Genomic DNA, 14,697 nt, shown 5'->3' on the forward strand with positions numbered 1-14,697 from the left:
AGGCTAGGCCCCTCCGTGAGGTATGGTCCTGTGCCCCCGCCCCCCACCTCTGTAGGGTGCCTAGCAACGCTATTCATGGACCTGTGTATTCTGTGTGGGCAGTTGTCGCCCATAGGCTTGTAGGGCATGTCCCAGGGAATGAGTAGTGTACCCCAAGTGCGCAGCGTAGTGCAGGGGGCTTCTGTGTCTGTCCTCTCCGCCAACAGTGTCCCCAATGCATGCACTCAACTTGTCTTTATTTCTCCATCCCCCCCCCATTTTCTTTGTTTTTCGGTGAATGTGTGCATTAGCATCATCAGGCGGAGGAGAAGTGGTATCGGTGCAAGAGGGAGCTGCATCTCACATGGCCCCGGAGGGCCATGCAACGGACTCCAACATGACCAGTGAGACGGAGGGCGAGGGGGGCTCCACCACGGGGACCCGTGCAGACGTCAGTGACACCGACACGTCCTCGGATGGGAGCTCCCTTGCGGTGGCGGCAACATCCGTGCCCACCGATACTACAGGTACAGCCGCCACCCAGCGCACCAGCTCCGCCCTCCCAGCAGCCCCTCGGCCTTCGGCCCGTGCCCGCACGGCCAGGAAGGCGGCCATCTCCTTCGCCCCAGGCACCTCAGGCCCTGCCCCAGTCACCCCTGCTGCCCTCAGTGAGGAGGTCATTGACCTCCTGAGGGCCATCATTGTTGGGCAGTCTACCCTTTTGAATGCCATCCAGGGTGTGGAGAGGGAGGTGCATCAAAGCAATGCATACCTGGAGGGCCTTCATTCGGGTCAGGCTGCCCATCAGCGATCGTTCAACGCTCTGGCCTCAGCACTGATGGCAGCGATTGTCCCTGTCTCCAGCCTCCCTCTTCTAACTCCCTCCACCCAGTCCCACTCCCCTGTTCCTCTGCCTATCCCATCCACACCTACAGATCAGCCTGCACACACCTCAACACCCAAGGGAAGCTCATCCAGACATAAGCACCACAGAACACACAAGCATTCACACAAGCAACATACAGATGCAGACATGCCAACAGCCGCTACCTCCTCTGTGTCCCCCACCTCCTCGTCTCCCTCCTCCCTCCCTGTGACGTCTACACTCACACCTGCATGCACACCACCATCAGCCAGTACACCCATCACCAGCACACCCTCCACACCAGTCCGCACACGTGCAGTCACCACCCCCACTGCCATGTACACGTCCCCTGTGTCCTCTCCCAGTGTGTCTGTCACCCCCGCTTCCAAACCACACAAACGCAGGCAGGCATCCAACCAACAGCCATCCACCTCACGTCAGCCTCCAGCCCAAGCACCTGCACCCAAAGACACCAGACTTGACTCTCCTACAACCACATCCTCTTCCTCCACTCCCATACCCACTCCAGCTACCCTTCCCATGGCTCCTAAAAAACTAATCCTTTATAAACTGGACCTCTTTTCCTCACCTGACCCACCCCCTCCATCTCGTAAGAGTTCCAAAAACACCTCAGCCACCACCAGCCCAGCAACTCCCAAGAACGTCGTGGCTGGTTTTTGGAGTCCGCCCTTTCCTTGTGCAGGGACGTCGGCCAGCAGCAAAGGCACAGCCAGCCCCCCCCCTGGGAAGAGGAGCAAAAAACTGAAGGGCAGGCGCGACAGGCCTGATACGCCTGCCCCCAAGGAGGGTAGCCTTGCACCGTCACCTGCCACATCGGGTAAGGGAGCCAAGGGCCACGGAGAGTCTGCCAAGGAGGGCAAGGGCAGCAAAGCGCAAAAGGCAGGGAGCAGCCGACCTGGCCATGAGGGCCCCACCAGCCCCATTCCGGGGGTATCGGAGGAGACCCAGGGCCCCAGGACTCCATCACAGGAGAGCCCAGCAACGGAAAGGTCCGATGCTGACTGAGCAGGAAGTATTGACCAGGTGTGGTTCACTCGAAACACAAGACAGGCACCGCTGAACAGGGCCCCGCCAAGACAGGCACCGCTGAACAGGGCCCCGCTGTGAGGAGCACCGCTGAACAGGGCCCCCCGTGAGAAGCACCGCTGAACAGGGCCCCGCCAAGACAGGCACCGCTGAACAGGGCCCGCCGTGAGGAGCACCGCTGAACAGGGCCCCGCCGTGAGAAGCACCACTGAACAGGGTCCCGCCAAGACAGGCACCTCTTAACAGGGCCCCGCCGTGAAGGGCACCGCTGAACAGGGCCCCGCCGTGAAGGGCACCGCTGAACAGGGCCCCGCCGTGAGGAGCACCGCTGAACAGGGCCCCGCCGTGAGAAGCACCGCTGAACAGGGCCCGCCGTGAGAAGCACCGCTGAACAGGGCCCCGCCGTGAAGGGCACTGCTGAACAGGGCCCAGCCGTGAGAAGCACCGCTGAACAGGGCCCCGCCGTGAGAAGCACCGCTGAACAGGGCCCCGCCAAGACAGGCACCGCTGAACAGGGCCCCGCCGTGAAGAGCACCGCTGAACAGGGCCCCGCCGTGAGAAGCACCTCTGAACAGGGCCCCGCCAAGACAGGCACCGCTGAACAGGGCCCTCCTGTCAAGCACCGCTCCGCTGGGCCCTCCTGTCAAGCACCGCTCCGCTGGGCCCTCATCTCAAGCACCGCTCCGCTGGGCCCTCCTGTCAAGCACCGCTCCGCTGGGCCCTCCTGTCAAGCACCGCTCCGCTGTAATCCACCTGATGGACTGTGGCTTTGCACCCCCCAGGATGGCACAGTGGGCAATCCACCCACTGTAGAGACTTGAGAGACTGTGGCTTTGCACTCCCAAGGATGGCACAGTGGGCATGGAGGCCCTTCGTGGATCTGGCGTCGTGGACTCATGTGGCTGAGGTGCCCCCTCTTCCCTTCCCCCTGAGGTGCCAGTTTTTTATTTTTGTGATGCCCCAGCAGTGTTCTCTCCAATGGACTCGATCTCGTGTGTGGGCTTTGCCCATGTGTTGGTGCACATTGGCCCACGGACATTTGGACTTTGCAAAACTGTGCCGGACTTTTGCTACTTGTATATATATAGTTCTAGATGTGTATTAATTCTTTATATATTGGTAAGTTCGCTATACTTAATTATTGATGTAATATAGTTCTATTTTTACAATCATTGCCTTTTGTCTTTGCATTTTTGTTTTGGGGGTTTGGGGGTGTCACTCTGACTTTTCAATCTGCATTGGTGTGTAGGTATTTCGGTGGGGGTGAGGGTGGGGGTGGGTGTGTGGCGTATGTGTGTGCCCGTAACCTTTCCTCCTCCCCCCTCCCCTGTGTCGTAGGTGCAGTACTCACCGTTGTCGTCTGCGGCGACGTTCATGATCCTGGAAGAAGAGCAGGAAGGCAATGGCTGGGAGGATGTGGAGTTCCGGTTCCATGCTGTCCCGATTCCGCGTGGAGTGTGTCGAGGTGAGCGTTTTCCATTGGAAATCTCTGTTTCCGCTGTGTTTTTATCGGCGGGGCTCCCGCCCCGGAAAAGGTGGCGGATTGGTGAGTTGTGATAGGGTGGGCGGTACATTGTCTGTTGGCGGTGACCGCCGCGCTGTTTGTTTGTGCCGCCGTGGCGGTCGGAGTGTTAAAGCGGCGGCCTGTGTTGGCGGTTCCCGCCAGGGTCAGAATTCCATTTTTTGGACCGCCAGCCTGTTGGCGGGTTGGCCGCCGCTTTAACACTGACCGCCAAGGTCAGAATGACCCCCTATATTTTGTTACTAAATTGTGTGTTATTGTAGCTGTTGTAAGAGAATAATCTATTCGAGAATGTGTGCTGTGAACACAGGAAGTTAAAGAGAGGTGCTTTTCATGTAGAGATAGTAGTAGTCTCCATGGGTCTATCAAGGTGTGATCTTTGTATCATCTAAAATAAAACTGTCTTTTGTCTGTTTGGAATCTGGTCTATCTGAATTATCCAGGATTGGATCAAGTGGTAGATTCTAATCCCCTTAATTAATATTTTTCTTTTGCTAATGGAGTGAACATGTCTGGATAGTGTGGTTCAAATCTCTGACTGGGGCATATATTGACCCAATTCTTAATGTTTGATTCTGCAGCTTAAGTTTTGCAAATACACACCTACCCAAAGTATTGCTTCAGGCCCATACTATTCACATTCCAAGGACTTGAGTATCAATATTGCTACTGCCCCTTTTCTGTGGTCCAGAGTGGTACAAGATTGTGTGGAACAATGCCGTTGTATGTGTTATATATCACACTTCCCACCAACTCTCGCCTTCATTTTCACTTTGCTTATCTGTCAAATGTCTTTCCTGTACTAACACTTCATCAGGATGTTGTAGCCTAAGAAATGTGAGGATTTATTTCCTTTTGATATAGTGTGCTATGCCATTTACATGTAGAGGTACATGCTAGAGATAAATGTACCATTTACATTTAGAGACACAATCTGTGGGTAGTGTAGACCCATTTTATTAACCAATTTAGATTAAATATGGTTTGCCAATATATTTGCTATGCAATAATATGGTATACAAACCCATTAATTGATTCAGAACAATAAGGTTCAATAAGGACAGATTATTTCTGGCATTCTAGATTTTTTTAAATGTCATATATGGTTCCTTAAAAATAAAAGATTCCATGGAAGCAATAACATTAAATGCAGAAAAGGCATTCGATTATGTGAATTGAGATTTTATAATGAAATCTCCTAGGTGGCATGGTTTTGGTCACACATTTCTTAAATATGTTCACCAGTTGTTTCCTTCCCTAAAGGTTTGTTCTTGTGAATTGAATAGGTGTCTGACACAACATCGAGGACACAAATATTTGTGGCCAAAATATGGTGCCAAAAATTCGAGGACAATTGAAGCGGGAAGGTAAGTGCAAAAAAGTAAGTATATACTTCACTTCTTAGCACCTTGAATATTTATATATTCAAGGTACAAATATGTGAGTAAAGCACAGTAAAATGTTGCTTTCCTTCATGATATTCTAATCCTCAATATTCTTACGATGATATTTTTCCTAGATAGTACTTTAGCTGCAATACTTTGGTCATTGACCCATTCAGTCTCCTCATCTATCCCTTACAATGGATACTAGACTGAGGTATGCTTACTTCCGCTACTTTTTTGTCTCTACTTTGAACCATTTATTGAATTCATATGGAAAAATAACATACATCTGAATACACTTTTTTGGGCACGAGGTTAACTTCATGGCATATACAGATGATGTTTTATAATACATTTGTAAGCCAGAATCTTTATTGCCAGTTATTATTTTCAGAGCTAAAAGAATGTTTAACCGTATCTGGCTACTAGTTAAATATATAGGAGTCAGACGTGTTACCAACTAACAAATACTGTTTTAAACAACCATTCGAAAGATCGGAAGGAAGTCTTTATGATTTAGCTTCGGTTACTAAAATTACTAAACCAACAGGGCACAAAGTAAATAATTGGTTCAATGGAAATACATCGTCGAAAATGTACTCATTTTCAGGTTCACCTGTGTAATCTAGTGTGAAATCTAGTATTGAGCTACAAGATATGGGTCATTTTGGTTTATTTCCACATGGGATATAGTGTGAGCTAACATTCTTTCTGCCTCATGCTCAGCTTGTGCCACGCAAACGTACTGTGCTCTAAATCAGCTATTTAAGATGAGAATTATATATCCAGATAAGTGGTGATATTACAGTTTGCAGAGAGGTATGCTTTAATTTCCACATCGACAAATTAGGCAACAATAATGTATTTCAATAAAAATATCCAAGGAGGATTGTGAGTTGCACTGAACATTTTTTTTTTTAAATGATGAAAAGGCAGATTTTAATTCTCTTAATGAATATTAGACTAGAACAAATATTATCCCCGTCCAATCTAGGATTTAAACATGCTTTGAGAGATATTTCTGTTCAAGTAATTGGGTGAGGAACAATATTTAATTATATAAAGCTCTTTATTCTACCTAAATTACATTTTGTTTTCATGTGTGATCACACAAATATAGCAAAGAAATGACAAGTTAATAATTTTATTTGGAACAAAATTAATTGCAACGACTACATTGCAGCCTTGGATATGAAACCTTTTACGCAATTATTGGGTTGCAATATTACATAAAACACATTTAATAGTGCTTTTACTTTATCACTATTCAAACGTTTTCTTATTAACAATACAAATTGAATTGAAGCCTCTACAATGATATCGATATCAATTAGGCTGACAGAAGGATACTTTCATTTATTATTCTCCTCTTACATTTGTAACACCAAGAGCACACTTATGTAAGGACCATACAATTAAGTTAATTTAAAATAAAACCCAACTTTTCCGTTAAATGAATTACATCGAGTTTGCTACCTGCGTTAATGGAACTCGATTAAAGGCATGAAGCTAGAGCAAACAATAGTTTATAACTAACTTGCAATTTAGTAATGCACTCAAAAATGGTGTTAAAACATAATTTCCTATCACCTATCATAATGAGATTTAAGGTGAAAGTGTTCCTTAGGAAATCACAGATTCTTCCCCAAATCAATTTTTATTTAGCAAGAAAGTAAGATTAAAAGGGGAAAAGTGATAAGAAAAAATTGCAGGAGTATTACTCTGCAGTACCCCATGACATATTTATTAAAATAGGAATTGAAAACAAATTTGCATTAAATATGTTTTTTTCTCATTGCTGTCGGGATGAGTCCCCTTATTATATGGGATAAAGTAATCCCTGCTGTAAATTATAGTGATATTGCAAATCAACATGGAGTTCCATTACCATATAAAAGCATGACCCCCAAAAGGCTTTGTTCCTTTATCAGGTCTTGAAACTCTGACTTGACTTGCAATATTCTTTTAACTTACAGAGGATATTTTGTGCCAGGTGTGCACAGAAAGGGTTCACAATAAGTGGTCACAAATTGCATCCCGATTTTGGCAACCTCTATTTTATTTTGGGAACCAACCTGTGCACAAGTAGATTGGTTCATAAAATAACAAATTGCAGGGGATAACAGAATGACTGCCTTTTTAAATAGTCATTAGGCAGGTCACAATTTGTGACTCACTGTGTTTGACTATAATAACATGGTCTGCAAGGGACAATAGACCACTCTCCTGTGATTGCAGTCCAAAAGAGAAATCCTTTAAAAAATAACCAACCCACTAAATATGGAAGAAAGGAAGGAAAGAATAACTCAGCAGGCTGTGTCTTGCAGGAACCAGTTGCCACATGCAGAATCCTCTTTATAGGGTCTGCTCATCAGAAGACCAGTAAGGATTCAGTTCACAGCCCTGGTACAGCAGCAAAGAGAAGCAACTAAAGCAGACTGCACATAACAGGTTATATGAAGACGTAAGATGCACAAACACAATAAGATGATAAAGGAGTAACTCAACAAACATCACAGAGTGAAGTCTAAACTTGAACTACCTGAAATAGGCAAGTTCATGCAACTCACATTACTGTATTGTTAAGCTCCATCTTGCATATCCGAAAGTGGATGGACTGTCGTAAGGTTACGCCTCTTTGCCTGCACCATCCTGGCTGGAGATGTGTCAGTCAGTTCCTAACAGCTGTGACAACTCATTTAACACAATTGGAATGGTGGCCAAAACAACCAAACCCCACCTGCCTTGATGTCTGCACCAAGACACAGAACCTATATTTATACTTTTTGCCACAAAACTGTGCTAATGGAGTTTTGTGGCAAAATGTTTAGCTCCAGCTTGTGTCATTTGACAATGCCAGCCGGGCACTGTATTTATTGAATGGCACAAGACAGAGCTAAACTTGGGCTTACGCTAGCCGGGTGGGGGTGGCGGTAGGGAAGGAGGGGGTTGTGTGTCAGAAAATGACACTAGCCTGGTTAGAGGCAAAAAATGCCTCTAACCAGACTAGTGCCATTTCCTGGCGCTCAACCACCAAAAACATGACTCCTGTCTTAGGAAAGACAGGATTCATCCCCACCACCCCAATGGCCAGCACAAGGGACAGGTGCACCTTATTCCATGCAGCAGACCCCAAGTTAGGGCCCCTGATGGCAAAAACAAATAATTACCTGGAATTACCTGAGATGGGGTCCCCCATTCTCTGGTGTCCCGCTGGTCGGGAGTAGGGATGTTCCTGGGACTTGGGGAGGGCACCTGTGGACCCATTCCATGGTGGTTAGCTATGGAAATGAGTCCACAGGTCCCTAACACCTGGTCTGACCCAGGCGTTAAATAATGGTACTAAGCAAGCTTAGCACCATTATATAGCCCCTCCTCCCACCCATGCATCATTTTAGTACAGGGGATAAATATGGCTCTATGGGGATAACACCATTTTTTGGATGGGAACGCCTACCTTGCATCTCATTGACACAAGGTAGGTTCATGCATCCAAAAATGGTGCAAACTCCTATATTTTGATGCTAGACGTGTCTAGCGTCAAAATATAAATAGGGAGTTAAGATTGTGCTGAATGTGCGTAAAAAAAGAATGCAAATTCAGCACAGAGTATAAATATGCCCCTGAGTACTCAAATCTGTGATGCAAGTTTTTTAACAGTCCAATGCACAAATCAAATGTGGACATCTCACTGGTTTCAACTGCACCATCAATCTGTGCCACTGACGAATGGTGACTAGACCGCAACATGGCTTGTTTTAAAATTAACAGCAGCATGACACAAACTTATATCAGAGAAAGAAACATAACCCTTAATTGTGAGATGAGTTTAACATTTTTATGGTTTTACATCTCTAGCTTAAATATTTGAAAGAAATACTTTTTGCAGAGGCTCCGGAATTTAGCTTGTGAACCCCTCTCTTTTCAATGTAACTTAATTTGTCCCAATTAGGCAAGGGTGTACACCTAACAGTACACTATTGTGGCCTCATGTACAAATATTTTGCAACCAAAAGTGTCAATTAGCTGTGCAAAAGTTTGAATTTACTTGCATATATTTAAAATACTATTTAAAAAAATTAGGATTCATGCAGCTTTACAAAAGGAACTTTCATTTAGTCAAATAAAAAAGTCTACTTACCTGGCCCACATTTCTGCATGAGTACTTATTTAAGAGTAAAGAAAAAAGGGGGGAGGTGGTTAAGGGGGTCTGGTAATGCAAACTCCCATGGACACTTTCAAAGTTGCAATTGTTTGGCTAATCAATAAATTACTGTATGAAATTTTCCCCTTTGGAGACACATGGAAAACAGGCAATTATAGATTATTTGATCTCACAGGGTTGGCAAAAACGGAAACCCCAATATATTTAATGGCAGAAATGGAAAATACATTTCTCTAAAAAGTGCAAAACACACTACACAGATTTGCTAAGGTGGCTAGGTTTAGGAGGGATAGCAAACTAGAGACGCACAACCGTAAATCGATGAAAGTTTTAAAATGTTTGGTGTAGCCCTCTGGAATTCTGTGACTTCCCAAATAAATACATACCTCTACACAACCAGGTTTACTATTTTTTGGGAAAGAACTCTCCTAAGTTTTCTGATCATAGAATCTGTTGTACATTTTCTTGTATCAAACACAAATGTGGAAGAATGTAGGCACATACTTAACATTGTTCCCTTGCCTTGTTTAGATTTGCCACAGATAGGTTTATAGCCAGAAACAAGAGACTGTGTAGCTGATGTTATAACTTGCTTTGACCCAAAGATCATGTGCCAATATAGCAATTGCATAACATCATTCTTCTCAATCCTTTTATAAAGCTATAATTCTTTCAGCAGTGGTGTAATAGCTGCTAGAAATCGGAGTGGGACTAGGGTCGGACCTGCCTTCTACTACTGGATAAGTTAAAATACTAGTGGAATAGACTGATGTAATGTAACTGATGCTCATGTAAAGCGCTCCACTCAGTTTGGGTCGAGTATGTGCTATATAAAACTGCAATAAAAATATTTGAATGCTAAATATGCATATTTTAATGCAGTCAAATTCACATTCGGTATATTTGATTGCACTTTCTTATTTATGAATTTACTTTTAAGTATAAACTTAAACATAGGGCGGTGTTTATATATGCACCATTATCACAAACTGGTACGTTCTGTATGCAAATTTAATCCGACTGGACACATTTATGTGATTTGATGCTGTTCAATGAAAAGTAGGTATGGTGGACCACAAATGGTTCATCCTCAGTTGTATAGAATTGCACGTAAATATTTTCAAAATTGTCAGTATAATCTATTTCAATCCCACAAAAGAAAATTGATCCGCGCCGATATTGGTTCTATCTTTTCGGCAAATAAATTTGAAAAAGATAGGATTCAGCAATTGTTTCTAATCCAGTGTTTTTTTGTTGAATGACCCTACTACGTTTTACAAGTCAGTTAGTTTTAAGGAAAGATGGTGAAAGAAATGATTGTAGATAAAGAGTTTTCTTTTTTAATCTTATCTACATACCACTGAAAACCGTTTCACCCTCCCTGTTTTCGCCTTGCGTGAAGGCCATTAAGTGATGTGTTAGAAGATGTCAGAAAGCATCCCAGATGAAGCTCATAGGTGAGTTGGACGGATGGCTCCATTTAAGAAAACCCGAGGAAACTCCTTCACAGAGGAAACAACCTTTACGAGCTGTGTTAAAATACAATCTGTTGCAATACGACATAGAATATTTCAAACTGAGATTATCAAAGGTTAGACAGAAATGACCAGAACACTAATGCGGGATTCATGGACTGGGACCAACTGAATGATTTGCTAACAAAAAACAAATCAAATTGAAAATGTGAATCATGCTCCTGGGAATGAAAATTAACATTCTGCTGGATAAATCGAGCACCAAATATCATGTATATCAATCTTGTTCACATCCATAAGAAATTCTTGTCACTTGTAAATTTGACTTAGGAATGCAGTACCATTGCACCACTAAATGTATATGGTTAGATTCCTCCCCGCTTTAAAGAAGGACACGAAGGACCAGCAGCAGGCACACATGTTTCAATTCCCTTACATGACAGAGGGGAAAACCTAAACTTAAAGTACCACCATAAAGTTACTGGTAGTACCTTTCCTTTCACCTCTCTTTTCTTCTGTTTGTGCCCCGGTCTTTGATGTCTATTGTTTTATAACCTTACTGACACTTTATTGCACTCAATAAATGCATTGCTGTGATTTATTCATGATAATCTCTCCAGGCCTACATAAAATAAATAATACCCTCAGTACAAGAACCAGGGAAATTCCAGTTTTGCAGGTAACACGAGTTAGTATTATGCATGAATGCTGCATTCTTATTTTTTTCTGGACTTTTTTCATTAGTAAAAACCCTGATGAACTCTGTGATGAGAACATGGTCTGTAACTGAGAAAAACACGCAGCAATTGGTCTGCAAACACATATTCCCATAGTTGCTTCCAGCCTGAAAATTGCTGCTCCTCCATTTTTAAGATTTCAGTGTGGTATTAATGCATCAATGAGGATCTTTGTTTTTTGCAAGGGAGGTAGGCATGAATTGCAGTAAACTGTGTATTATTTCAGTAACTACCAGGATCGTAATATCTTTTTTTTTATATTTCAAGCACAGAGTTCAAGCCAGATTAAGGGAATTAATACTTTAGCCTTTTCCAGCTGTGCAAAGTGACTTTGATTCTGAGGAATCTTTGCTAGTTATTTTTAAGATGTTCTGGTATGCATTTTGCAATTTGTTTGCTCTCCCCGTGTTTGTGGTTTCAGTGGAAGGCACTGCCAGGGTCGTTTGAAGGGGCAACGCATGGAATGGTGGGTGGCAGGGGAATGATAAATTACAAATAAAACCCACTTAAAAGAGCTGCCCGACGCTGCTTTGGTGTTCCCGCCATCTCAATGCTTCTCTGCTCCCCTCCCCTCCCTACCCAACCCAGACTCTTCTCTCATGCTGTTATACAGTATGAGAGAGGCAATGGGATTGGCCTGAGCAGGCTGAAATGCCCTCAGGGAGGGAGGGGGAGCAGGTGGTTGGTCTCCACCTGGCTGTAAAATACAATTTGGGTGGAGAGTTCTAAGTGCGTATGTTAGTTTGGCCCGCCTCAGATGGCGGGCCAAATTGACATACACACTTAGAGCACTACCACTCAGCCTCCTCCTGGTGAAATGAGGGTTGCTGGCCCCTGTCAACCTCCGTAAGCAGAAAAATAAAATGATGATGAAATATTTTTATTATCCTTTTTTTCTGCCTTTTAGAACTGGGGTGACGCTTCTCCCACATAGCAGAGGGGCCGCTCCTGTGTGGTTTATTAAGTACTGAATGCAGGAATATATAATGTTCCCTGGTATGTATGGCTTCTATTGTAAGCAAGTAGCGTGACTAACCAGATTCCCCAAACCTGGTTATTTGTTTCTAGCAAAGGGAAACAAAATTTGTTTTCCACTGTAGATACAGCATAAAGGACTTCCAAGCTATAGCTGACAAGGTTCTCATAGAGCTTGAAAGCACAGAGTAGAGGGCACAGTTTCAAGTAGGGAGGTGGAAGGGAAAGCACAGATTGTGGAAGAGGTGGGTGACAGGAGACCAGGGGGCTTAGTTACAAGGAGTCTGCGTTGACCTTTTGTCATTTTTTTTGATGCAGCAGTAGCAAAGTGTTAGCTCCATATTTGCAAAGTGGCACATTTGGCCAAATGCTTCACTTTCCCTTGCCCCTTCGTAAAAAAAAAACCTGTGTAGGATCTGATTGCCTCACGTACATTTTAATTTATGCAGAGAAGGAGTTCTGTTTGAAAGAGTCACTTACAACTGATGCCGTGGTATTTACATTTTCTACATTTGACCCTTCTTCAAGATGCGTCACGAATAGCATGCAATGCATCAGAATTCTTGCGCCACTAAAAACTATGGGTGGGGACTGATACAGTGGCTTTAAAACCAGAATCTGGCCATTTGAAATCACTTCGCAACCTGGAAGATGTCTGTATTTCATCTCCCCAGAGGTTGTTGTAGGTCTACACATGTGGCAATCATGTTGTAGTACCTCTTGACCAACCTGGGACCGTGGCACCCATGATAATATCATCCTCTGAAGCAAGGCAATGTGACATACTTTTTGCAAGGGACAGGACAGAATTGTCTCTTCTCCAAGGAGGAATGGGTCCTCAACTCCAGGTCTGTGTACTCCAAAGGACAACAGGTAATTACACAGTAGGTAGCTAACACATGTATTTCCACTTCATATTCCAACATATACTTATATTCACTTACAGTACACTGTCACTCACTATATCACACATACTCAGGTCACTTCATACACATATGTTGACTATGCCCACTGTAATATAACACCCAGAACAGTAGTTGCAGGGCTAGGGGCCTCAGAACTCCAGCTCCCAGGACCACTTGCAGTAGGAAGCTGCGCCCGTTGCTTCTTTCGCTCCCGGTGGCGCATTTAGTCAGACATCTCTCCTGCTGTGCGGACATGCGCGGGTGCACCTGGGTGCAGACCAAGCTAAGAGTGGGCCCGTCTGCACCCATCAGCAGCCAGATGAGGCCGGGCCCTGTCTCTTGTCTTGATCATTTGGAGGAGTACTTGGTGATGGTGCAGCCTGCTTTGTTTTTAGTTTGTATCAGGCTTTATTGACCTATGGAAGATAAGATGGGGAAGCTGAAAAGCTCTCATGGGGTGGTAGGAGCTCGGTCTGGGGACTCGGGCCGAAATTAATAACTAGTTATCTTACCTTTGTGATGGGCGCAATTTAATCTGATATAGGGAGGGTAGAAGCTAGTTTGAGTCCAACCTCAAAGAAGCCTGGTCATAGAGATAAAGAAGAGGTAGTCGCCCTCACAAAGCCCCCATGGCTATGTTGATTTAGACCAGGAGCAATCAATTGAGTCCATTTCCCTTACAACTACCGACAGTCTCCCTTTAAAAAAGAGTAGGCAGCAAGACCCTCTTAGTATTGCAAGCTTCTCTCCTGGCCTAGTATCGCCCTGCTCAAAGATTTTAACTACATCTAGCAGTACTTAGCAGAGACAAAGATGGTCAAGGGAAGGTCTCAACTAAAGATATATAAGAAGGCTGCCTGTGAATGTGCTGATAATAACAAGCCATCTACTGCTTCTTTCTGCCACCATCAGCCAGTTTGATAATTATCTCAAAGGTATAAGGCAACTATGTTCCTCGGTTCTAATAAAAGTGGAATCATTAGAAGGAAATGTAAATGCCCTTATGGCTACTGGGAAAACTTCAGTCCCCTAACCATTTTGGGGGATAAACTCCTGCGAGAAACCATTAAGCCTGTGCTCTTCCCAGCCCTAACTATCCCCCAAGACCAGAGAGGAGGACTAAATCATGGGCAGGAACCTATTCATAGAACTTTGATCCCTGCATCTAAAGGCCACATAGAAAAACTATCCTAACAGCAGAGGGCTGACAAGCCTGTGGCCCGCAAGGGCCCAAAACAGGTTATCCTCCCTGCATCTCTAAATGTTCAAGCTCCCTGTCCATGGATCCCTCAGGCATTGCCCCATATATTATAATTCTGGAAAATGTACCCAGACCAGACTCCCTGCACTCTAAGTCCCATACTTCATTGCTAAATAAGGCCATGTATTAGGTCAAGAAGCACTCGGGTTGGAGTTCACATCTCTCTAGAGAAATTTTAACTGTGAGAAGGGTACCATGGATTGGCCCAACCAGTAAATCTTCACCAGGGGATTGTATTGTCATCAATTTTAGGAACCCACAGTTAGTTAGTACTCTGCACCATCTCCTCTCAACATCAACCTTAGATCTGGGATCTATCAGGGTACAATGGGTAACGTCCTTTAATAATATTTGTCCCCAGACCCAGCAGTCTTGTTTCAG

The sequence above is a fragment of the Pleurodeles waltl genome, chromosome 1_2 (assembly GCF_031143425.1).
Source record: "Pleurodeles waltl isolate 20211129_DDA chromosome 1_2, aPleWal1.hap1.20221129, whole genome shotgun sequence".
NCBI classification, from domain to species: domain Eukaryota; kingdom Metazoa; phylum Chordata; class Amphibia; order Caudata; family Salamandridae; genus Pleurodeles; species Pleurodeles waltl.